We start from the raw sequence: 25817 nt of genomic DNA, 5'->3' as shown, positions 1-25817 counted from the left end.
ACTACTAACTATGCCATTTACTGCTGTGTGTTTCCACAGGCAGTTATGTGATACGAATACATAAAACAGAGAGGTTTCATCCGACACATTGGTGCGGCTGCCTTCCGGATTAACCGAGCAGTGTGTCAAGAAGCAATGGACAGAGCAGTGTGTCAAGAAGCAGTGTTTCGGTGCACGCATGGCTCTCGACCTTCGCCTATCCCGAGTCGGTACCGGAGTTGGAGCGATGGGACAAGACCGTAACTACCAATTTAGATATCACAAAAATGGGGAGATCACGAAAAAGACTGAGAGACCGACAGACAGACACACACACAGTCCTTGTGATATGATGTGTTATGCCTGTGCAGCGGCCGCAGCAGGCTGGTTCCTTGACTGGGTAGAGGTTGAACGCCCCGTCCCTGGGCCAGATGCTACGGTTCCCCTGTGGTCGCTGGCTGTACAAGGGAGAGGAAGAACGACAACGGGACTATCGTCAGGGACTTGTTCCCTGCAGACCTCCAGACTGATTTCGACAAACCATGTAAGAACCAACCTGCAACATGCTATACTTAGATAACCCATATTATAGCCTACTAGCCAGCATACCACTACCCTATACAGTTTTACTATCTTATATCATACCATATCAGGTCATATCTGACATACCAGAAATGCCAGTCTAAAGCACACTGTACTTATTGTAGATAATCCATATCTTACAGGACCTTATCCTACCAACTACCATGCCATATCATACCCTTGTTTCCCCTCTGTCGCAGTTGTGCCATACGAGAACAAAACCAGTGACCTGTTTGCTGCGGGTACAGATGCAGACGTGTTCACCGTGCTGTACGGTCGAGGCGGGGTGTGCACCCAGCAGAGGACTCTCTGTGTCAACAAGACATGTTCATCGTTGAGGTACAACCACACAGTAGTCGCCTATTAAAACACTGTATAGAGCAGACAGTTGAGTAAGGACTATATGGTTATTTAATGAGGATGATGGTGATGATGAAGAGGATGACAATATGGGTGATGATGCTCTTGATCCTCATGATGAGGATGATGTTTCTGTAACACCATGCAGTTGGAGGACATGGGCGACGTCATAGAGAAGATCTATAGTGGTCATGACAGCTGAGGGAGAAACTGAGGCTGGTGTCATTGTGAGCATTTTTAGGATCGCGGTTAGAGCAGACGACTGCTGAGAAAGAGAAAGATACACAGGAGAAAGGCTACTAACTCAGCTACAGATCTAGGATACGCTTACCATTCACAAATCCTAACCTTAACAATATGGGGGGAAAAGCACAAAACTGATCCTAGTCCAGTGTCAAAGATCAGAGCAATACTACACCCGTCTTCAGTAAAAAGAGACGGATGACATCATATTATAAATCAAAACAATACCATTTCTAGTCACAAGGTGGTGCTCTTCTCCTCACGGAGAGACCTGGTGTGTTTTCAGTCACTCACGCATTGCTGCTCTATCTCTCTAGGGGTCGGAGACTATCGTCTTCCCTTGTGAGTGTTGGCTGGCCAAGTCAGAGGATGACGGAGAGACAGTGAGAGAATTAGTACCTTCTGACATCATAACGGAGAAACTACTACGAGACGGAACCCTGAAAGTCAGCGAGATTGAGGTGGAAGATGCACTGGAGAGTACATACACACAAACACAAGCGAACACATGCGCACATGCACACACACACACACACACACACACACACACACACACACACACACACACACACACACACACACACACACACACACACACACACACACACACACACACACACACACACACACACACACTGAGGAGGAAGACTCAGTGGAAAGTACACATGCACACACATACACACCGGAGGCCGGCCATTACAGCAGAATGTGCCTTTTCGTTTGTCAGATTCTTTGTCTGCCTGACAGGTAAATGATGTGGCAGTTCTCTGCTCTAAATTGATGTCTTTCTCTGCTGCAGTCACACAGTGTTGGGAATTTGTTCCCATTTGGACACTTTAGCCCATTATTATGCTTTCTGTCTGTGGGTTATCTCAGTCTGTGTTTTCTGTTATCTGTGTCCACCTACAATGTGTCTGTGATGACGGCTGACGTTTACAAAGCGGGCACAGATGCCAACGTTTTCCTCACCATCTACAGAGACCTGGGAGGCACGGGTGAACACAAACTCTGCAAGGTTGAGACAAACAGCAACAAGTTTGAGAGGGGAGCGGTAAGAGACAGAACAACACACCATATCCATAACTAGGACTTTCTGTCATTTCTGGATATTATTTGTACTTGAGTAGGTTTATTGGCTTTTGCATCACAACGTAATAATATCCAGAAATGACAGTGATATTAAGGCAATATAGAAGGAAAATACTAATTCATGTGTCTTTTTGGATCATTCTAACAACTAGGCTACCTGGGGCGACAGGTAGCCTAGTGGTTAGAGCATTGGGCCAGTAACCGAAAGGTTGCTAGATCAAATCCCTGAGCTGACTAGGTATTCTGCCCCTGAACAAGGCAACCCACTGTTCCTAGGCTGTCAATGTAAAGAAGAATTTGTTCTTAACTGACTTGCCTAGTTAAATAAAGGTTAAATAAAAAATGATACTGCTTGTGCTAAATGTGCCTCCTATTTCAGGTGGATACATTTTCCGAAGAGGCGGTGGACCTGTACCAGGTGTTTAGAATTAAGATTCGCCATGACAACAGCATGGTGAGTGCTGATTGGTACCTGGACCACGTAGAGGTGGTTGATGAGGATCTGTAGGAGGTCTTAGTGTTCGATGTAGGAGCGCTAGTTGTGAAGGAAAAGAGAGGACAAAATCATTGAGAGAATGTTCTATGTCAAGGTACTGTGTTTGCGTGCCACAGTGTGTATACACCAATATAAGTGTGAACTGTACTTCTACTAGGCAGGTCAGTTAAGAACACATTTTTTATTTACAATGACGGCCTACCAAAAGGCAAAAGGCCTCCTGCGGGGACAGGGGCCTGGGACAAAAAATGTAAAATAAATACAATATAAATATAGGACAAAACACACATCACAACAAGAGAGTGTGTCAATGTGTGTGTGTGCATGCATACAGTGCCTTGCGAAAGTATTCGGCCCCCTTGAACTTTGCGACCTTTTGCCACATTTCAGGCTTCAAACATAAAGATATAAAACTGTATTTTTTTGTGAAGAATCAACAACAAGTGGGACACAATCATGAAGTGGAACGACATTTATTGGATATTTCAAATTTTTTTAACAAATCAAAAAGTGAAAAATTGGGCGTGCAAAATTATTCAGCCCCCTTAAGTTAATACTTTGTAGCGCCACCTTTTGCTGCGATTACAGCTGTAAGTCGCTTGGGCTATGTCTATCAGTTTTGCACATCGAGAGACTGAAATTTTTTCCCATTCCTCCTTGCAAAACAGCTCGAGCTCAGTGAGGTTGGATGGAGAGCATTTGTGAACAGCAGTTTTCAGTTCTTTCCACAGATTCTCGATTGGATTCAGGTCTGGATTTTGACTTGGCCATTCTAACACCTGGATATGTTTATTTTTGAACCATTCCATTGTAGATTTTGCTTTATGTTTTTTATCATTGTCTTGTTGGAAGACAAATCTCCGTCCCAGTCTCAGGTCTTTTGCAGACTCCATCAGGTTTTCTTCCAGAATGGTCCTGTATTTGGCTCCATCCATCTTCCCATCAATTTTAACCATCTTCCCTGTCCCTGCTGAAGAAAAGCAGGCCCAAACCATGATGCTGCCACCACCATGTTTGAGAGTGGGGATGGTGTGTTCAGCTGTGTTGCTTTTACGCCAAACATAACGTTTTGCATTGTTGCCAAAAAGTTCAATTTTGGTTTCATCTGACCAGAGCACCTTCTTCCACATGTTTGGTGTGTCTCCCAGGTGGCTTGTGGCAAACTTTAAACGACACTTTTTATGGATATCTTTAAGAAATGGCTTTCTTCTTGCCACTCTTCCATAAAGGCCAGATTTGTGCAATATACGACTGATTGTTGTCCTATGGACAGAGTCTCCCACCTCAGCTGTAGATCGCTGCAGTTCATCCAGAGTGATCATGGGCCTCTTGGCTGCATCTCTGATCAGTCTTCTCCTTGTATGAGCTGAAAGGTTAGAGGGACGGCCAGGTCTTGGTAGATTTGCAGTGGTCTGATACTCCTTCCATTTCAATATTATCGCTTGCACAGTGCTCCTTGGGATGTTTAAAGCTTGGGAAATCTTTTTGTATCCAAATCCGGCTTTAAACTTCTTCACAACAGTATCTCGGACCTGCCTGGTGTGTTCCTTGTTCTTCATGATGCTCTCTGCGTTTTTAACGGACCTCTGAGACTATCACAGTGCAGGTGCATTTATACGGAGACTTGATTACACACAGGTGGATTGTATTTATCATCATTAGTCATTTAGGTCAACATTGGATCATTCAGAGATCCTCACTGAACTTCTGGAGAGAGTTTGCTGCACTGAAAGTAAAGGGGCTGAATAATTTTGCACGCCCAATCTTTCAGTTTTTGATTTGTTAAAAAAGTTTTAAATATCCAATAAATGTCGTTCCACTTCATGATTGTGTCCCACTTGTTGTTGATTCTTCACAAAAAAATACAGTTTTATATCTTTATGTTTGAAGCCTGAAATGTGGCAAAAGGTCGCAAAGTTCAAGGGGGCCGAATACTTTCGCAAGGCACTGTATGTGTGTGTGAGTGCGTACACGTGTGTGAGCACACAGAACCCTGACAAAGTATGTGTTACCTGACCTGTATATTCTCACAGGGTTATGAGGGGGAGAGGGAGACTTTCCAAGGCAGGAAGAAGAGCTCAGCTCTGATCATGAAGAGTGTAGACAGCAACATGAACAAGAGGAGTAATACGAATGAGGACATCCAAAAGAAGAGCACCAATAAATAAACACAATACGGCCAATATAAACCCACACACACAAGCACATAGAGAGTTGTGATAAAATACTGTATTTCACCAGTTGCATACATTGCAATAAGCTGATTGATCACTCCAGAAATAAGTATTTATTCACATTACACTTTGTAGAGGTAGGGTTTGGAGAAACAACTATACACACATATACATACAGTCAAAACACATTACCTTGTGTCTTTGCGGTCATGCCATACCACTTCACCATCTCAACAGGGGCAGAGAAGGAAGCCAGTACCAGCAGCAGGGTCTGTGGTCACCATGGGACACCCATGGGACACCCAGACGGAGAGGCTGTGGCTGGACCTGCCTGCGGAGAATAGGTGCTTCAATTCTGGGTCTCTGGAGTCCTTCGAGTCGCATGGCGTTGATGTGGGAGAGATCACGAAGGTGGAGGTACGGGTCACATGACATTAAGCATACAGAATATTCATATCCCAAAGAAAAGTGGTGGTGTACAAAATATACTGTAGATAAAGAAAGAAAATGCCTGCACATAGTTTAATGCTGCTACAATGAGTGCTTTATTCCTGTACCATGTTACACAAACAGCGTTTAGACACAGAAGTCTTCATCAAGTGCAAGGGTCACAACACATACGCTGATGGATGTAGTTGCTCCATGCCCGGGATATAGCTCAGATGGGGCCTCTCCTGAGAGCTGATACCTAGCTGTTGCCATGCCAACATAAGGGGTTAAATACGTTTTCCAGTGTAAGTGCTGGTTATGGAAACAGGATGAGCCTGAGCTCAATTTCGAGTCTTATAGGAAAGGGTCTGAATACTTATGTAAATAAGGTTTTTATTATTTTATACATTTGCAAAAATGTTAATCCATTTTAGAATAAGGCTGTAACGTAACAAAATGTGGAAAAAGGGAAATGGTCTGAATAATTTCCGATATTTAAAAATATATATATATATATACAGTGCCTTGCGAAAGTATTCGGCCCCCTTGAACTTTGCAACCTTTTGCCACCTTTCAGGCTTCAAACATAAAGATATAAAACTGTATTTTTTTGTGAAGAATCAACAACAAGTGGGACACAATCATGAAGTGGAACGACATTTATTGGATATTTCAAACTTTTTTAACAAATCAAAAACTGAAAAATTGGGCGTGCAAAATTATTCAGCCCCCTTAAGTTAATACTTTGTAGCGCCACCTTTTGCTGCGATTACAGCTGTAAGTCGCTTGGGGTATGTCTCTATCAGTTTTGCACATCGAGAGACTGACATTTTTTCCCATTCCTCCTTGCAAAACAGCTCGAGCTCAGTGAGGTTGGATGGAGAGCATTTGTGAACAGTAGTTTTCAGTTCTTTCCACAGATTCTCGATTGGATTCAGGTCTGGACTTTGACTTGGCCATTCTAACACCTGGATATGTTTATTTTTGAACCATTCCATTGTAGATTTTGCTTTATGTTTTGGATCATTGTCTTGTTGGAAGACAAATCTCCGTCCCAGTCTCAGGTCTTTTGCAGACTCCATCAGGTTTTCTTCCAGAATGGTCCTGTATTTGGCTCCATCCATCTTCCCATCAATTTTAACCATCTTCCCTGTCCTTGCTGAAGAAAAGCAGGCCCAAACCATGATGCTGCCACCACCATGTTTGACAGTGGGGATGGTGTGTTCAGCTGTGTTGCTTTTACGCCAAACATAACGTTTTGCATTGTTGCCAAAAAGTTCAATTTTGGTTTCATCTGACCAGAGCACCTTCTTCCACATGTTTGGTGTGTCTCCCAGGTGGCTTGTGGCAAACTTTTAACGACACTTTTTATGGATATCTTTAAGAAATGGCTTTCTTCTTGCCACTCTTCCATAAAGGCCAGATTTGTGCAATATACGACTGATTGTTGTCCTATGGACAGAGTCTCCCACCTCAGCTGTAGATCGCTGCAGTTCATCCAGAGTGATCATGGGCCTCTTGGCTGCATCTCTGATCAGTCTTCTCCTTGTATGAGCTGAAAGTTTAGAGGGACGGCCAGGTCTTGGTAGATTTGCAGTGGTCTGATACTCCTTCCATTTCAATATTATCGCTTGCACAGTGCTCCATGGGATGTTTAAGGCTTGGGAAATCTTTTTGTATCCAAATCCGGCTTTAAACTTCTTCACAACAGTATCTCGGACCTGCCTGGTGTGTTCCTTGTTCTTCATGATGCTCTCTGCGCTTTTAACGGACCTCTGAGACTATCACAGTGCAGGTGCATTTATACGGAGACTTGATTACACACAGGTGGATTGTATTTATCATCATTAGTCATTTAGGTCAACATTGGATCATTCAGAGATCCTCACTGAACTTCTGGAGAGAGTTTGCTGCACTGAAAGTAAAGGGGCTGAATAATTTTGCACGGCCAATTTTTCAGTTTTTGATTTGTTAAAAAAGTTTGAAATATCCAATAAATGTCGTTCCACTTCATGATTGTGTCCCACTTGTTGTTGATTCTTCACAAAAAAATACAGTTTTATATCTTTATGTTTGAAGCCTGAAATGTGGCAAAAGGTCGCAAAGTTCAAGGGGGCCGAATACTTTCGCAAGGCACTGTATATATATATATATATATATATATATATATATATATATATATATATATATATATATATATATATATATATATTTCACCTTTATTTAACCAGGTAGGCCAGTTGAGAACAAGTTCTCATTTACAACTGTGACCTGACCAAGATAACGCAAAGCAGTGCGACACAAACAACAGAGAGTTACACTAGGAATAAACAAACGTACAGTCAATAACACAATAGAACAGTCCATATACAATGTGTGCAAATGAAGTAAGATTAGGGAGATAAGGCAATAAACAGGCCATAGTGGCAAAATAATTACAATTTAGCAATTAAACACTGGAGTGATAGATATGCAGAAGATGAATGTGCGCAAGTAGAGATACTGGGGTGCAAAGGAGCAAGAAAACAAAAACAATATGGGGATGAGGTAGTTGGGTGGGCTATGTACAGGAGCAATGATCTGTAAGCTGCTCTGACAGCTGATGCTTAAAGTTAGTGAGGGAGATATGAGTCTCCAGCTTCAGTGATTTTTGCAATTTGTTCCTGTCATTGGCAGCAGAGAACTGGATGGAAAGGCGGCCAAAGGAGGAGTTGGCTTTGGGAGTGATGCGTGAAATATACCTGCTGGAGCGCATGCTACGGGTGGGTGCTGCTATGGTGACCAGTGAGCTGAGATAAGGCGGGGCTTTACCTAGAAAAGACATATAGATGACCTGGAGCCAGTGGGTTTGGCAATGAATATGAAGCGAGGGCCAGAAAATGACCCACACATTTTAAAACCATGTCTATCTTTATTTCCCAAACACAATTTATATTTGTCTTTTAATCATTTTTAGCATCTTTTAACACAGGCTTACACTTAAACACTTTGTACTTTTTTTTTACACTCATAGCATAGGCCAGGCCCTGTTGTTCCCTCATATCCCAGCAATAATGCCTTGTATTACACCTGGGAAGAAAGCACTTCAATTTGCTCAACTTGCCATTGGCTCAACCATTGACTGAACCTACCCTATGGCCATTGGCACAACTTACCCCAAAACAAAAATGTTTACTATATTAGCTCACTCAGCTACAAGGATGCACTTTCATGCTAGGTTTAGGACCTCATATTGAAGCTTATGAAGACCCCAACTGATGTATAAAACAATCTACTTTGGTTTAGACACAAGCATCATGATACTTCTAACACAATTCATTTGGCTTGGTGAAAATCTGTTGTCTTCCTTCAGACTCCATGAAATTATGACCTTTTGCTAAATATTTGGTCACATGATTTATTTTTTGAATGGTTTCCTAGATTCAAGGGTGGCTCAACTTAACCCTTTGGCTCAACTTAACCCTTTGGCTCAACTTACCCCACTCTCCCCTACAAGGAAATGTATTAACATGTACTTTTTGTCACATTGATTTGTTTGGTTGGTTTATCTGTTTGGTTTACCTGGCAGCATATGTTATCTCATCAATTAAACAAATATGAATTGTTTAATTTGATTGAGTGATTGATTTATTGACTGATTATTAATCATTGTCTGTCTGTAATTGTCAGATCATCTATGAGGTGACGGTGGTGATGGGAGATGTTCTGAATGCAAGTGCAGACACCCAGATCTACCTGTCTGTGTTCTGGGCTAACATCACTACAGAGGGGATCTTGCTGCAGAATAATGAGGACAGGTACATTACCACACACACACCTGACCCTGACCAAACACATACCTGACCAATTTCTCACACCTGACCAAACATTCACAGGCAACCAAACACACTGATTAAACGCTATCAAACACACCTGACCCAAAAGTTCACCCATATGACCAAATGTTCACACTTCAACAAATGCATAAATTTAACACACCCAAATAAACACACCCCAATTAGCCAACATAAAGTGGTTTTGAAACGACCAAACTGCAATTCTATTCCACATTAATCCACATAAAAAACTATATTTGAATAGTTGCACTTACTGTAGTTTCAGAGTGCATGTGATGTGGACTAGTGGTGTGTTTACAAAGACTCTCCCATAAAGCATTGCGCTCACACTCTGGCTGTCTTTAGGATTGAGCGGGGTCAGGAGGACATGTTCACCCTGGAGGTCGAGGACATTGCTCCCCTGAGGAAGATGAAGGCTCGTATCGACGGCTCTGGTAAGGTCCTGGATAAGGTCAGCATTGACAACATGTCACAGTTTACCAGCTCAATACAACACAGTCTTTGTATTTGACCTTTCTGAGCAGTAATTGCTCCATGTTTACAGTAAGAATATAATACAGTACCATACAGTCAGTGGAGGCTCCACATAGGAGGAAGGGGAGGACCATCCTACTCAGTGAATTTCGGGGGGGGGGGGGGGAATAGTTTTAACATAGATAAGTTATCCTTTTTAGATAAAACTATACTACAAGTATAAATGCAACATGGAACAATTTTCTAATATTTTTCTGAGTTACAGTTCATATAAAAAAAATCTGTCAATCGAAATACATTCATTAGGCCCTAATCTATGGATTTCACATGACTGAGAATACAGATATGCATCTGTTGATCACAGATACCTTTAAAAAGGTAGGGGCGTGTATCGGAAAACCAGTCAGTATCTAGTGTGACCACCATTTGCCTCATGCAGCGCGACACAACACATCTCTTTCACATAGAGTTGATCAGGCTGTTGATTGTGGCCTGTGGAATGTTGTCCCACTCCTCTTCAATGGCTGTGCGAAGTTGCTGGATATTGGCGGGAACTGGATCATGCTGTCATACACGTCGATCCAGAGCATCCCAAGCATGCTCAATTGGTGACATGTCTAGTGAGTATGCAGACCATGGAAGAACTGGGACATTTTCAGCTTCCAGGAATTGTGTACAGATCCTTGCGACACGGAAGTTTTTGCGCTTGGTCAAAGACAGCTGTTGTGTTGTGCACTAAAGTCCACAAGCAAAAGGAAAAGGTGAGAGGAGGAGATGCGAGAAGGAATTATGCAACTAGCAAAGTAGCGGACTAAACTCCACTCCATGAAGGAAGTTTATGATTTCACAGAGAGAGAGAGAACGAGAGACCAGGCTTTGTGGAATCTACCACCGACTTCACAGATACACCCAAGTCAATACTTAAAAAAAAAAAAATGAAACCCTGTACCTATGTTTGTCCTCTGTAGTTGTGTTCCTTTCTCTGTTTGCTGAAATCCACACCTTTTCAATAAGGGTTAATCAAATACAACCGCCTACTTTTTGCTAATTTCTAATGGCAATTTAGTGTGAATGTGCATGTGTCAATTTAATAAATGCCCACGGCGAGGTGTCGCGAGGTCCCTGACGACACCGCTCGCGTTATGTACCCGAGCATTGCAAAATACATTTACACATACATTATTCAATCATTGCATCCACACTGTTCGCACGTCTGCATAGCCAGGCGCTAAAATAGAACTTGGTTCTATTTGTGACGCTTGATGCGCTGAAAGTCCTGCCTCTCTCATCTCCTCATTGGTTTTTAGGAGCATATATCCACATGGGTAAACTGAGGTCCACACTCCAGTGCAGTTGGTGGTGGTAATGCACCTTAAAGTTGGTTGCCAACCTCCATATAAAGTCCAAAGAAGAAGACGACTGAAGGAAGAGAGATTACTAGACACAAACTCGGTTTACCCTTTTATCTGTGGATTCATTTTCAGAGTAGAGGACCTTGTGCATTTCAGGTAAAATATCAACCCAATGTTTATATCCTGGGACAAATTAGCTAGTAAAGCAAGCTAAATTGGCATGAATGTTGAATGATTTTCGACCTGTCCCCAAATGAATATAGTTGGTTCAGAGTTAGTTTTGATATTTCAACCTGCCTGTCCTGATCACGTCTGGTGTGGATTGACAAAATAAACATGCGCATGCCCGGTGTAGTCAGCATGGTAGGGCACTCCCGTTAGTCCCATGTAATTATCCTAACTTCGGCGGCATCCACTGTACATGGCTGTCACAACAAATTATTTGCATGATACTTATTCTGCCACTTAAGAGTGGTTACCCGACCTGCTAACACTGACGGTAAAGATAGTAAAGCTGTCGCATTAAACTTATGTCAGTTTGTTTACCCCTAGCTTTTTTGTCAGTTAGCTGACGTCGTCGAGAGAAGGTAATCCTGATATAATTCGCTAGTCTTAGTAATGCCGCATAACTACTTCCAGTCTTTGCCTGCCCTTGAATGGTCTAGTTATTTAGAAAAAAGTATTCTTGTTGGCTTGGCTATATGTCCTTTCAATTTGCCTCCTACTGGCCCTCCAACACCACTTTCAGCAGCATCTTGTCTCCCATCCAGGGACCAACCCTGCTTAGCGTCAGTGTCAAGCCAGCATAGCAGTGGGATGCAAGGGCAGTATGCTATAAACATGGAATTTGGCAGATAACTTTATAAACCTGGTACATTTTCTGTCCTGAGATACTAATAAATAATGAGATAGAAATCAAAGAAATACTTATTTTTTTACAATAATTTTATAGCCCAGGTATAATTTACAAACGTCATCGGAGATTCAATTGACATGCTAAATTGCCATTTGAGAAACAGAAACTAGCAAAAAGTTGGTTGTATTTGATTAACTTTTCTTGAAATGGTATAGATTTCAGTAAACAAAGAAAGGCACGCAAGTACAGAGGACGAACATAAGTACAAGGTAGTCATTTCATGATATTTTTTTTATTGACCTTGGGCAAATCGATGTAGTCAGAGCTAGATTACACAAACCCTGGCCTCTGCTCCACTCTGTTGGTGAAGTTCATCATAAACTTCCTTCACATTGGAGTTGACTGTAGTCCACTACATGCATAGTGAGGATGTTGTATGTGACTGCTATGAAATTGAACTGTGTGTGGGTGATCAAGGGTGTATTCAGTCCGCCGATTCTGTTGCAAAACATTTCATTAACGGAACTAACCGGGGAAGGACCTGGATTCGTCCAATAGAAACTTTGGTTTTCCTTGCAAAACAGACGATTTTGGGACTGTTTGGACTATTGATTACTTACACCGCACATCAGCTACTAGCAGGTGTATTCAACTCTTATCCCACGAGGTCCAGAGCCTTCTGGTTTTCTGTTCTGCATGACAATTAATTGCACACACCTGGTGTCCTGGGTCTAAATCAGGGGGGAGCAATACAAAAATGGAACTGGCTTCGAGGTCCAGAGTTGAGTTTAAAGGTACTAGAGCTGTGCCTACATGGCCATACTCATAATCGTATTCGTAAATTGACAGTTAATAATCGGATCAGATGATACATGTGGTCGGAAAAAACGGAAGTGTTTTAATATGCCTAAATATATGTTGGCAAAATTCCTCCCTACACATTCTGACCTCAAAACAATTGCAGATTAGGAGCAGTGTGCGGAGGGGGGTGTGTGTGTCTCTCCTCAACTTGCAGCGGGCAGCCAAGTTTGCTGTCACTCAGTCAGAATGCACATCACATACAGGCAAGAGTGTGCAAGGCGGTATTGAATGTGTCACTCACTGTCTGTCACCTTGATTACTCTAATTTATCTCAACCTGTGCACCTACGTTATGAACTTTAATTTGTAGGCTAGGTTATAGCAACCTCACGATGGATATAGGGCAAATTGAAGTATCATGTAGTAGCCTACGTCTAGTGATGTTTCACGTGACGAAAAGTATGTGGACACCTGCTCATTTAAAAAAGAATTAGCATTGATATGGAGTTGGTCCGCTCTTTGCTGTTACAACAGCCTCCACTCTTCTGGGAAGGCTTTCCACTAGATGTTGGGACTAGAGGTTCCGATTATGATTTTTCAACGCCGATACCGATTTATTGGAGGGGGGAAAAAAAGCCGTAGGTGCACAGGATGTAAAATATATATATATATATATATATATATATATATATATATATATATATATATATATACATATATATATATATATATATTTGTAACAATGACAACTACAACAATACTGAATTAACACTTTTATTTTAACTTAATATAATACATAAATAAAAATCTATTTAGTCTCAAATAAATAATGAAACATGTTCAATTTGGTTTAAATAATTCAAAAATATAGTGAGAAGGAAGTAGAAGTGCAATATGTGTCATGTAAAAAAGCTAACGTTTAAGTTCCTTGCTCAGAACATTATCGTGGAAATTTCCTCTTCTTACCAAATCATGAGAGCAAACCACACACAAGTCAGAGTTAGTTATCACAAAGTCCATTTGTAATATATGAGCTCTATCACAACCCTGTGACTCTCAGATCAATTCAGTGTATATCAATGAATTCTCTGAGAGTCCCTTCCACATTTCAACTGAGATCCTTTATAGCAAAGACACACACAGGATAAGACAGCATCGGCATAATTCAACGTTCAGCTTTGTCTCCTAAAACATGTTATTTTATTTTTCTTCAAATCCATCCTATCTTGACAAGATCACAGAGACACCCTGACTGGCACACAGACATTGTGGAGCCAAGAGATACACGCTTGACCTCTCCCCTCTCTCCGGCCCAAGCAACTTAGTCTTGACATAGAACAGATACTGCAACCCCGCCACAGTATTATACAAAAATAACATTCTGATGAGAAGTAACTTACAAACATATGATGAATATAAAACATCTTACTTATGTTACCAATCCATTCTGATTATTCCACAACAACATGAGAACATATGAAAGCTGGTTTCTTTTATATTTCCAGTTAAGAAGTTTTAGGTTCTAGTTATTATAGGAATTATAGGGCTATTTCTCTCTATACCATTTGTATTTCATTTACCTTTGACTATTGGATGTTCTTATAGGCACTATAGTATTGCCAGCCTAATCTCGGGAGTTTGATAGGCGTGAAGTCATGAACAGCGCTGTGCTTCAAGCATTTCGAAGAGCTGCTGGCAAACGCATGAAAGTGCTGTTTGAATGAATGCTTACGAGCCTGCTGCTGCCTACCACCGCTCAGACTGCTCTATCAAATATCAAATCATAGACTTAATTATATTATAATAAACACACAGAAATATGAGCTTTAGGTCATTAATATGTTCAAATCCGGAAACAATTATTTTGAAAACAAAACTTTTATTCTTACAGTGAAATACGGAAGTCTAAATATTGCTGTTACATTGTACAACCTTCAATGTTATGTCATAATTATGTAAAATTCTGGCAATTATAATTACGGTCTTTGTTCGGAAGAAATGGTCTTCACACAGTTCGCAACGAGCCAGGCGGCCCAAACTGCTGCATATACTCTGACTCTGCTTGCACAGAATGCAAGAGCAGTGACAAAATTCCGCTAGTTAATATTGCCTGCTAACAAGAATTTATTTTAACTAAATATGGAGGTTTAAAAACATATACTTGCGTATTGATTTTAAGAACGGCATTGATGTTTATGGTTAGGTACATTAGTTCAACGACAGTGCTTTTTTCGTGAAAGCGCTTGTTAAATCATCACCCGTTTGGTGAAGTAGGCTGTGATTCGATGATAAATTAACAGGCACCGCATTGATTATTTGCAACGCAGGATAAGCTAGTTAAACTAGAAATATCATCAACCATGTGTAGTTAACTAGTGATTATGTTAAGATTGATTGATTGTTTTTTATAAGATAAGTTTAATGCTAGCTAGCAACTTACCTTGGCTCCTTGCTGCACTCGCGTAACAGGTGGTCAGCCTGCCACGCAGTCTCCTCGTGGAGTTCAATGTAATCAGCCATAATCGGCATCCAAAAATGCTGCTTACCAATTGTTATGAAAACTTGAAATCGGCCCTAATTAATCGTCCATGCCGACTATTTCTGTATGGACCTCGCTTTCTGCACAGGGATATTGTCATGCTGAAACAGGAAATAGCCTTCCCCAAACTGTTGCCACAAAGTTGGAAGCACAAAATCATCTATATCCTTCCTCTCTCTCCACAGGCGCAGTCACTGACGCCAACATGAGGATCATTGTGTTTAGGGAGAGCTGTGACACTGGGACCTTGGCTCTGAAATCCAACAAGTTTGATCACAAGCAGACCGACGTGATCCATTTCCCTGATGTGCTCCGCATCGGGGAGCTCTCCAAGGTCCGGGTGTGGCACAACAACTCAGGTCAGCCAATAAGTCATCAGGAATATGATGCCATGACCTGGAGGGGAGCCAATTGCAATCACAGTGAACAAGTCAAAATAAGAAACCTGCATACCTATTGGTTCTATCAAATCAAATGTTATTTGTCACATGTCTCGTAAACAACAACAAGTGTAGACGAACAGTGAAATGCTTACTTACGGGCCCTTCTCAACAAAGCAGAAAGAAAAAGAGGGAAATAATAGAAAAAGAATCACACAAGGAATAAATACACAATGAATAACAATAATTTGGCTATATACAGTGGGGCAAAAAAGTATTTAGTCAGCCACCAATTGTGCAAGTTCTCCCACTTAAAAAGATGAGAGGCCTGTAATTTTCATCATAGGTACACTTCAACTTGATTGATTGTTTTTTATAAGATAAGTTTAATGCTAGCTAGCAACTTACCTTGGCTCCTTGCTGCACTCGCGTAACAGGTGGTCAGCAGTCTCCTCGTGGAGTTCAATGTAATCAGCCATAATCGGCATCCAAAAATGCTGCTTACCAATTGTTATGAAAACTTGAAATTGGCCCTAATTAATCGTCCATGCCGACTATTTCTGTATGGACCTCGCTTTCTGCACAGGGATATTGTCATGCTGAAACAGGAAATAGCCTTCCCCAAACTGTTGCCACAAAGTTGGAAGCACAAAATCATCTATAATGTAATTGTATGCTGTAGCGTTAAGATTTCCCTTCACTGGAACTAACGGGCCTAGCCCAAACCATGAAAAACATCCCCAGACCATTATTCCTCCTCCGCCAAACTTTACAGTTGGCACTATGCATTCAGGCAGGTAGCATTCTCCTGGCAACCGCTAAACACAGATTTGTTCGTCGGACTGCCAGATGGTGAAGCATGATTCATCACTCCGGAGAACGCGTTTCCAGCTATAGCAGGGCAGAGATTTGACAAACTGACTTGTTTGAAAGGTGGCATCCTATGACGGTGCCACGTTGAAAGTCACTGAGCTCTTCAGTATGGGCCATTCTATTGCCAATGTTTTTCAATTTTATACACCTATCAGCAACGCGTGTGGCTGAAATAGCCGAATCCACTAATTTGGCCATGTAGTGCACATTGACCTGCGTGAATGGAATATGAATGATATTAACCAGGTGTTATTAATACGATAATAACAGGTGTTATTAACTAAGTGCCCAACGCACGTGAGAGAGAAAGGGAGAGACATGGGTTGATGTCTGTAAGGGCTCGATTCAATCCGTATCGCTGAAGTTCAGCACTATGGCGCGATTGACATTTTATAAGTAATTTCTGATTGAGCCGACATATGCAGCGTTTGGGCGAATCGTGAATGCAGCCTCCACTAACGCAGGAACATTGCCTTTACATTTGTATTTTTGTATTGCGCTGTAGCACAGGTCTTCAGTGCTACAGATTTAATCATCAGCCCTAAGTCTTAGGTCACCGGGTTGCTCAATCCCCAACATCCCCTCTGACTTTTTCTCTCACACTTGCTCTTTCTCTCTCTCACACACACAAACACACACAAACACACACACACACACACACTGATCTCTCTCTACCTGCAGGCGATAGGTCACTGCATAATTCAGCCATACACACCGGACAGACACACTCACACAGCTCTGCACGGTAGGGGTAAGAGTTCATCTGGGGTGAGCTTCATTGAATGGCACATGAGTGTATTGACCCATTTCAGTCAGTGTGGGGTTGGAGCAGGCGGGCTTCAGATACTGGGCTGAATCTGTTCTCCCCAGACACAGACAGACACAGGCTCAGTAATGAGCAATAGCAGAAGCACAATGCTTTATCCCAATGTTTTACTGTTTTATGTGGTGTCAAGGGGGTTGTGAATGACACAAGACAGCAAAAAGACATTGGACAAAGTTGAATTGTATAACCCTGTCATGAAATATATGACACACTCACCTTCCTTGATATTTTATGATGTGACATCACAGGGGCATTGTTAATTGTCTCAATGTATTACCATACCAATTAGTTGTGATATGTATTTGTTGTTGACAGAAGTAATACATGCACTAAGAATTGCAATACAACAATTCTGAACCACCCCCCTCACACACCTCCAGGAAACATTACAGATTTTCTCCTACATTTTGAAGTTTCTCATTGAGACATAATTGTGTTCCAGTTCTATTTGACGGTCAATATTGAACTGGCAGATGGCTTCCCCCTGTCAGAACAATATGAACGCTGGCCCCAAATTCACTTCGATGCCAAGACTTTACCTTACCACAGGCATTTCCTATGCAGTAACAACCCCTCCATGTCTTTCCATATCACCCAGCATGCCTGTAGACTAGTGAAACACTAGCAGGCAAGGCTCATACCCAGTCGTGTCAGTCTGTGGCTGGGCCATGTCCTTGGACTGACCCAGTAGCTGTACAGCATCCCAAACAGATGTGTACTAACGTTATGGATTACACACTGTTTATTCAAATGGCCACTGCAGTGAACTGGGCACACTGCCAGCATGCTAATCTCACTCAAATGAATATATTGATGGTAGTTAATGAAGGTTAGGCTACCGGAGCCTTGGGTTTTTACAGTAGGGTACTTTCTACAGTTACACCCTGTCCATGACAAGTGGTCAAACTCACTGGGGGGAAGAGGGATATGCTCATAATGCACAGTATTTACATATACTGTCAGGTCCATCATTATTGGCAGCCTTGATAAATATGAGCAAAAAGACAAGAAAATAAATAATACAAATACTGAGCTATATTGTATGCTCCAAAAAGGTGGGAAATTATGTTATTTTATACTAATACAATTGCCCAGAGACAAATATTTTGTTTAACAAGAAATGCAGAAAAATCTCAAAGAATTGGGGTCAAAAATATTGGCACCCCTCTTTTCAATATTCTAGCACTCTCCCCCTGCGAGGATAACGACACAGCCTTTTTTGAAAACCTTTTATGTGATTGGAAAACACTTTGGGAGAGAGCTTAGACCCCAATGGCCATCTCAGTCTCCCGACTTGACCCATTGAAAACCTGTGGTTTGAATGTAAAGAGCAGACTAAGGATATCAAGGATCTGGGAAGATTCTGTATGGAAGAATGGTCTAAGATCTCTCCCAAAGTGTTTTCCAATCTCATAAAATATTTTAGAAAAAGGCTGTGTTGTTAACCTTGCAAAGGGAGGGTGCTAGAATATTAAAAACAGGGGTGCCAACAATTGTAACTCCTATCTTTATGATATCTTTTTTTAAATTGCTTGTTAAACCAAATCTATTTCTCTGAGAAATTGTATTAGTATAAAATAATAAAATGTAAATTTCTTTGCATACAATATAGCTCAGTATTTGTATTTATTTTATGCAGTCTTTTTTGCTCATATTTATCAAGGGTGCCAATAATTATGGACCTGACTGTATTTATATTTTTTGCATTTTACCACTATGGATTATGGTTGATCTTTGTTGATGTTTGTCTGGTATTGTCCTACAGATAATGGAATTGTCCTTCAGATTAGTCCTGTACACAGGTATTGCCTTATCCTGACAACATATAGTTGATTGATGCTTTATCCTAATATAATTACAGCAGTTGTAAAGGCTCCCATTCACTTTAATATGCAAATCCACTTAAAAATGCACTCTAAATTTCTGAAAAGGTTGTTGCTGTGACGAATTGGTCAATGTGTCAGCCACTTTACCTCACACCTAGTCAAATAAGGGTTAATGACTTCGACTAATTGATAATTTATGAATTATAATTTCCCACAGATTATCATGCTGACCACAGATAATGTGTCGGAGTTCACCTGTGAGGAATGGTTGTCTAAGACCAAAGGGCACAAGAGGACCATGATATGTGAGATGGCTGCCGTGGTGGAAGAGGAGGAGATGGTGGAGAGCACCACCTACATTATCCAGGTTAAGACCAGCGACATCGGAGGTGGGTCAGACAAACAACACATTCTACAGTCCTCATTAAAGTCCATGTTCATGTGACTAACCAGGGCCTGTATTCATAAAGCGTCTTAGAGTAAAACATACTGATCTAGGATAGTTTTTGCCTTTTAGATTATAATAAATGGGCAGGGGGGGACCTGATCTTAGAAAAGCAATCCTACTCCGAGTCACTTTATGAATACAGGCCCAGGTATCAATCTCAAGACTACATTATTCCACTGAACTAAAGCCTATTCAGCCTATTATGTAGTTCCCTGAACCACATTTACATCAATTTTCTGTAATCACAGTGTCCCTCACTCTCTATCTTTCACTGCAAATCAACACCATTTATTATACACTGCCCCAGATCCAGCTTAAGTCCTGTTCCTAACTAGCTGGGATGTTTGTTACAGTATATCCTCCTGATTCACTTTATCTCTGTGGCACAGCGGAGCCTCTTTTCTGCTTGGAGAGACATGACGCTGCAGCAGAGGTGGAATGCGACATTCCATTTAGACTCATATAGGCTAATGAATGAGATACTACTCTGAAAGCTGTTGCTGGGCTTTGCTCCTTTGCCGTACAGTTTTCCACCGCAGAGGAGAGGCAGGCTGCTGATTGACATGATAGAGGAGCTAGGTGTCTGAGCTCACTTCAAAAAGCTCCTCATTCTGCCATTGGCTGCCAGTGTTACTGAAGACATGGCCCTCATCTTCCCACTGAGGCCGTGTGTGTGTGTAGGGGGGGGGGGGGGGGGGATCAGAGAATCACATCAGAGAATCACTAACCTCCATCTCAACATTACACACACACACACACACACACACACACACACACACACACACACACACACACACACACACACACACACACACACACACGGGCATTCACGCGCACACAAGTTAAAGACTTGATGTACACACACACAAACTTGCAAGCACATGCGTCACATGTGACTCAGAGGAAACAGGGATTTAATTTGATAAGGTAGTTGGTTAGTTGTTAATAGGGGACTATTTGAAAGGCAGTCTATGGAAGTAAATATTTTAGTGATTTTATACATTTTCAAGGATGTCTGACAGATGGTGAAGTGATGTCTTGAAAGGCAGAATGTTAGTGGCTAATGGGGAAGGTTTACAGAGACCTTTGGGGTGAAATTAGGTTTATATAATCTGTGTTATCGTCTGGCGACGGGGAATGGTTATTGGTGAATAGATTTTTATGAAGGCTGTAGTTTCAGCTGATGGTAAGTTGAGCATTTAAAAAGCAGGCATTTAGATTTGTAAAAGTATAACAAAGGGGATTCAGTTTGCATGGCCTTAAGCTCAGAGGGTTAACACAGTCTTGTGGTGCCCATGAGACCCGGGTTCGGAGCCCAGTCAGCCACAAAATCACTGCAGCTTTTCATAGAAGTTGGTGACTCTCCTTCCTCTCTCTCCACAGGCGCAGTCACTGACGCCAACATGAGGATCATTGTGTTTAGGGAGAGCTGTGACACTGGGACCTTGGCTCTGAAATCCAACAAGTTTGATCACAAGCAGACCGACGTGATCCATTTCCCTGATGTGCTCCGCATCGGGGAGCTCTCCAAGGTCCGGGTGTGGCACAACAACTCAGGTCAGCCAATAAGTCATCAGGAATATGATGCCATGACCTGGAGGGGAGCCAATTGCAATCACAGTGAACAAGTCAAAATAAGAAACCTGCATACCTATTGGTTCTATCAAATCAAATGTTATTTGTCACGTCTTGTAAACAACAACAAGTGTAGACGAACAGTGAAATGCTTACTTACGGGCCCTTCTCAACAAAGCAGAAAGAAAAAGAGAGAAATAATAGAAAAAGAATCACACAAGGAATAAATACACAATGAATAACAATAATTTGGCTATATACAGTGGGGCAAAAAAGTATTTAGTCAGCCACCAATTGTGCAAGTTCTCCCACTTAAAAAGATGAGAGGCCTGTAATTTTCATCATAGGTACACTTCAACTATGACAGACAAAATGAGAAAAACAATTCCAGAAAATCACATTGTAGGATTTTTTATTTATTTCTTTGCAAATTATGGTGGAAAATAAGTATTTGGTCAATAACAAAAGTTTATCTCAATACTTTGTTATATACCCTTTGTTGGCAATGACAGAGGTCAAACGTTTTCTGTAAGTCTTCACAAGGTTTTCACACACTGTTGCTAGTATTTTGGCCCATTCCTCCATGCAGATCTCCTCTAGAGCAGTGATGTTTTGGGGCTGTTGCTGGGCAACATGAACTTTCAACTCCCTCCAAAGATTTTCTATGGGGTTGAGATCTGGAGACTGGCTAGGCCACTCCAGGACCTTGAAATGCTTCTTACGAAGCCACTCCTTCGTTGCCCTGCCACGTTTCATCTTCAATGCCCTTGCTGATGGAAGGAGGTTTTCACTCAAAATCTCACGATATATGGCCCCATTCATTCTTTCCTTTACACGGATCAGTCGTCCTGGTCCCTTTGCAGAAAAACAGCCCCAAAGCATGATGTTTCCACCCCCATGCTTCACAGTAGGTATGGTGTTCTTTGGATGCAACTCAGCATTCTTTGTCCTCCAAACACAACGAGTTGAGTTTTTACCAAAAAGTTATATTTTGGTTTCATCTGACCATATGACATTCTCCGAATCTTCTTCTGGATCATCCAAATGCTCTCTAGCAAACTTCAGACGGGCCTGGACATGTACTGGCACTGTGGGACACATCTGGCACTGCAGGATTTGAGTCCCTGGTGGCGTAGTGTGTTACTGATGGTAGGCTTTGTTACTTTGGTCCCAGCTCTCTGCAGGTCATTAACTAGGTCCCCCCGTGTGGTTCTGGGATTTTTTGCTCACCAAGCTGCTTACCTATTGCAGATTCAGTCTTCCCAGCCTTATGCAGGTCTACAATTTTGTTTCTGGTGTCCTTTGACAGCTCTTTGGTCTTGGCCATAGTGGAGTTTGGAGTGTGACTGTTTGAGGTTGTGGACAGGTGTCTTTTATACTGATAACAAGTTCAAACAGGTGCCATTAATACAGGTAACGAGTGGAGGACAGAGGAGCCTCTTAAAGAAGAAGTGACAGGTCTGTGAGAGCCAGAAATTTTGCTTGTTTGTAGGTGACCAAATACTTATTTTCCACCATAATTTGCAAATAAATTCATTAAAAATCCTATAATGTGATTTTCTGGATTTTCATAGTTGTAGTTAAAGTGTACCTATGGTGAAAATTACAGGCCTCTCTCATCTTTTTAAGTGGGAGAACTTGCACAATTGGTGGCTGACTAAATACTTTTTTGCCCCACTGTACACAAGGCACCAGTACCGAGTCAATGTCCAGGGGTACGAGGTAATTGAGGTAGATACAGTGCCTTGCGAAAGTATTCGGCCCCCTTGAACTTTGCGACCTTTTGCCACATTTCAGGCTTCAAACATAAAGATATAAAACTGTATATTTTTGTGAAGAATAGACAACAAGTGGGACACAATCATGAAGTGGAACAACATTTATTGGATATTTCAAACTTTTTAAACAAATCAAAAACTGAAAAATTGGGCGTGCAAAATTATTCAGCCCCCTTAAGTTAATACTTTGTAGCGCCACCTTTTGCTGCGATTACAGCTGTAAGTCGCTTGGGGTATGTCTCTATCAGTTTTGCACATCGAGAGACTGACATTTTTTCCCATTCCTCCTTGCAAAACAGCTCGAGCTCAGTGAGGTTGGATGGAGAGCATTTGTGAACAGTAGTTTTCAGTTCTTTCCACAGATTCTCGATTGGATTCAGGTCTGGACTTTGACTTGGCCATTCTAACACCTGGATATGTTTATTTTTGAACCATTCCATTGTAGATTTTGCTTTATGTTTTGGATCATTGTCTTGTTGGAAGACAAATCTCCGTCCCAGTCTCAGGTCTTTTGCAGACTCCATCAGGTTCATCATCTTCCAGAATGGTCCTGTATTTGGCTCCATCCATCTTCCCATCAATTTTAACCATCTTCCCTGTCCCTGCTGAAGAAAAGCAGGCCCAAACCATGATGCTGCCACCACCATGTTTGACATTGGGGATGGTGTGTTCAGCTGTGTTGCTTTTACGGCAAACATAACGTTTTGCATTGTTGCCAAAAAGTTCAATTTTGGTTTCATCTGACCAGAGCACCTTCTTCCACATGTTTGGTGTGTCTCCCAGGTGGCTTGTGGCAAACTTTAAACAACACTTTTTATGGATATCTTTAAGAAATGGCTTTCTTCTTGCCACTCTTCCATAAAGGCCAGATTTGTGCAATATACGACTGATTGTTGTCCTATGGACAGAGTCTCCCACCTCAGCTGTAGATCTCTGCAGTTCATCCAGAGTGATCATGGGCCTCTTGGCTGCATCTCTGATCAGTCTTCTCCTTGTATGAGCTGAAAGTTTAGAGTGACGGCCAGGTGTTGGTAGATTTGCAGTGGTCTGATACTCCTTCCATTTCAATATTATCGCTTGCACAGTGCTCCTTGGGATGTTTAAAGCTTGGGAAATCTTTTTGTATCCAAATCCGGCTTTAAACTTCTTCACAACAGTATCTCGGACCTGCCTGGTGTGTTCCTTGTTCTTCATGATGCTCTCTGCGCATTTAACGGACCTCTGAGACTATCACAGTGCAGGTGCATTTATACGGAGACTTGATTACACACAGGTGGATTGTATTTATCCTCATTAGTCATTTAGGTCAACATTGGATCATTCAGAGATCCTCACTGAACTTCTGGAGAGAGTTTGCTGCACTGAAAGTAAAGGGGCTGAATAATTTTGCACGCCCAATTTTTCAGTTTTTGATTTGTTAAAAAAGTTTGAAATATCTAATAAATGTCGTTCCACTTCATGATTGTGTCCCACTTGTTGTTGATTCTTCACAAAAAAGTGAAGTTTTATATCTTTATGTTTGAAGCCTGAAATGTGGCAAAAGGTCGCAAAGTTCAAGGGGGCCGAATACTTTCGCAAGGCACTGTATGTACCTATACAGTAGGTAGGGACACTGTGTCTAGGCAACAGGATAGATAAAACAATAGCAGCAGCATATGTGATGAGTCAAAAGAGTTAGTACAAAAAGGGTCAATGCAGATAGTTAAGTCTTATGACTTGGGGGTAGAAGCTGTCCAGGGTCCTGTCGGTTCCAGACTTGGTGCATCTGTACCACTTGCCGTACGGTAGCAGAGAGAACAGTCTATGACTTGGGTGGCTGGAGTCTTTGACAATGTTTAGGGACTTCCTCTAAAACTGCCTGGTATAGAGGTGCTGGATGGCAGGGAGCTGTACGCCCTTCCCTCCATACCTAAATCTGCATTGTGTATTTATGCACCGACTGTGAACTAGGTCGTTTTTATGATATATTGTTTATCACGCCTGTCTATTTCATACCCTGTCAGTTGTTTTATACTCTACTGATATGTCATGATCAGGGCCTGCTCCAGGGTAGCACATAGAATGCATTGATGTAAAAGATGAGGCCCTGGACAAGACGTTCCGTTTCCCATGAGACCGCTCTTTGGCCAAGAATGAGGACGACGGTCAGATCACGAGGGAGTTGGCCTGCGCCAACAACGGCATCCTAGACCTCAACGAGAAGACCTGTAAGATCAGTTGCACACAAGCCTGAGTTCTCTTTAGTAGGGCCAAGCATTTCTCCTGGTAAGGCTATGCAGTCAGGAAGAATTCCTGGCTCTTGTATTTCCAGTGTTCCAATCAGATCATGATGAAATTACTATAGTGTACTGTAATCTACTTTGAATCCTATCCTATTGCAATCCTGTCCTCACATAACCCCAGTTTCACATTTTTGTCTTAGCCTTCTAAGCCCTTGATTAGTTGAATCAGGTCTGCAACAAAAATGTCCAACATTGGGGTTATGCAAGGGCTGGACACTGACTCTACTAATGACCTAATGGACTGTTCAAGAGAATTCGGTCCCCCCAGGGCCAAGCTAACGCATTTTGTCTGTACTTTTGTTTGAAAGAATATGAAATTATTACCACCACGGTGGACACAGAGGACGCAGAGACCATCTGGATCGCACTGGAGGGGAAGAAGGGGCAATCAAAATAAATTGTGATGGAGAACTCAAAGAAAAATAGGTTATTGCGGTACGCTGCTCTTGGGCTTGTGTTTATGTAAAGAATAAGCAGAAATAATTGGGTTGGAGGGTTTTCTCTTTTTTTACTGTTATGCCAGCCAGGATTAGAATGATCTCACTTGGCAATAAGAGCTCTTTTACAGACTGATGAGTCAGGCCTCTCAACAGTATACTCTGCTCTTATGGAATTCAATC

General features: G+C 41.7%; 1 pseudogene across 1 annotated transcript in view; it reads left to right on the top strand.

The window, feature by feature from the left end:
- Positions 1–25817, top strand: part of LOC110509307 (lipoxygenase homology domain-containing protein 1-like) — a 33237-nt pseudogene that overhangs the window by 5224 nt on the left and 2196 nt on the right. The window contains exons 8-24 of the transcript XR_016493152.1: positions 351–523; positions 762–900; positions 1070–1199; positions 1480–1657; positions 2065–2215; positions 2633–2843; positions 4783–4909; positions 5131–5342; positions 5578–5685; positions 6563–6582; positions 8972–9149; positions 9534–9627; positions 13912–13938; positions 19332–19503; positions 20946–21119; positions 24952–25122; positions 25506–25651. The product of XR_016493152.1 is annotated as a lipoxygenase homology domain-containing protein 1-like (transcript). The remainder of the gene's footprint in view (positions 1–350; positions 524–761; positions 901–1069; positions 1200–1479; positions 1658–2064; positions 2216–2632; positions 2844–4782; positions 4910–5130; positions 5343–5577; positions 5686–6562; positions 6583–8971; positions 9150–9533; positions 9628–13911; positions 13939–19331; positions 19504–20945; positions 21120–24951; positions 25123–25505; positions 25652–25817) is intronic.

This window comes from Oncorhynchus mykiss, chromosome 29 (assembly GCF_057628025.1).
Source record: "Oncorhynchus mykiss isolate SJ-2025 chromosome 29, ASM5762802v1, whole genome shotgun sequence".
Lineage (NCBI taxonomy): Eukaryota > Metazoa > Chordata > Actinopteri > Salmoniformes > Salmonidae > Oncorhynchus > Oncorhynchus mykiss.
This window is presented reverse-complemented; position numbering and strand designations above follow the sequence as displayed.